This window comes from Priapulus caudatus, unplaced genomic scaffold (assembly GCF_000485595.1).
Source record: "Priapulus caudatus unplaced genomic scaffold, Priapulus_caudatus-5.0.1 Scaffold1034, whole genome shotgun sequence".
In the NCBI taxonomy this organism is placed as follows: Eukaryota; Metazoa; Priapulida; class Priapulimorpha; order Priapulimorphida; family Priapulidae; genus Priapulus; species Priapulus caudatus.
Window position 1 is genome coordinate 61,753 of NW_014578095.1, and position 1,648 is coordinate 63,400.

The following is a 1,648-nucleotide window of genomic DNA, read 5'->3' on the forward strand; positions in this document are numbered from 1 at the left end:
AACCAATCAGGAGCCTCGTAGCAGCCGACCAATCAGGAGCCTCGTAGCAGCAGACCAATCAGGGGCCTCCTAGCAACCAACCAATCACGAGCCTTGAGGCAGTCGACCAATTAGAGGCCTTGTAGCAGTCGACCAATCAGGAGCCTCGTAGCAGCCGACCAATCAGGAGCCTCGTAGCAGCCGACCAATCAGGAGCCTCGTAGCAGCCGACCAATCAGGAGCCTCGTAGCAGCCGACCAATCAGGGGCTTTGTTGCAGCCGGCCAATCAGGGCCCTCCTAGCAGCCGGCCAATCAGGAGCCTCGTAGCTACCGACCAATCAGGAGCCTCGTAGCTACCGACCAATCAGGAGCCTCGTAGCTACCGACCAATCAGGAGCCTCGTAGCTACCGACCAATCAGGGGCCTCGTAGCAGCCGACCAATCACGAACTTTGTAGCAGTTGACCAATCAGGAGGCTCGTAGCAGCCGACCAATCAGGACCCTCCTAGCAGCCGACCAATCAGGGGGCCTCGTAACAACCGGCCAATCAGCAGCCTCGTAGCAGCCGACCAATCAGTGGCCTGCTAGCAACCGACCAATCAGAGGCCTCCTAGTAACTGGACAATCAGGAGCCTCATCGCAACCGACCAATCAGGAGCTTCCTAGCAGCCAACCAATCAGGGGCCTCCTAGCAACCGACCAATCAGGGGCCTCCTACCAACCGACCAATCAGGGACCTCCTAGCAACCGACCAATCAGGGGCCTCCTACCAACTGACCAATCAAGGGCCTTGTAGCAGCCGACCAATCATGAGCCTTGTAGCAGCCGACCAATCAGGGGCCTCGTATCAGCCGACCAATCTGGGGCCTCCTAGAAGCCGACCAATCAGGGGCCTCGTTGCAGCCGACCAATCAGGGCCAACCTTCGTTATCAGCGAGTTCGTAGTTAGCCGTGTACGTGCACACGCACGCACGTGTACGTGCACACGCACGCACTTTTACGTGCACCCGCACGCAAGTGACGTGTACGTGCACACGCACGCACGTGTACGTGCACACGCACGCACGCACACGTGCACATGCACGCACGCACGTGTACGTGCACACGCACTCACGCACGCACGCACGTGTACGTACACACGAACGCACCTACGTGTACGTACACACGGACGCACGCACGTGTACGTGCACACGCACGCACCTGTACGTGCACACACACGCACGCACATGTGCACACGCACGCACGCACGCGCGCGCAGGTGTACGTGAACACACACGCATGCACGCACGTGTACGTAGACACGCACGCATGCACGTGTCGTGTCACTGCTTTCATCGAGTGTTGAACGCAATAATTGGTTTATGCTAGGCACGCCCCTCAACAACCAGCAGCTACGATGGCGTAGTGGATTTACACTGGAATTCATCAACATTTGCGTACGCAGGTGCTACGCTGCGTTGATGAATCGCACCTACGAGCTTTGCGTACGTACTTCGTAGAAACTCTGTGTACGCAATACACTTTACAAAACGTTGATGAATCTCGCCCCAGAATCGCTACGGGTTGCAGTTGCACGTTTCCGCAGACGTAGCGATTTCACAGCAATTTCGACTGCGATTCTGGAATCGCTGTCGAGTTGCATGAAAACGTCGAAAGTCTGCGCTAGGC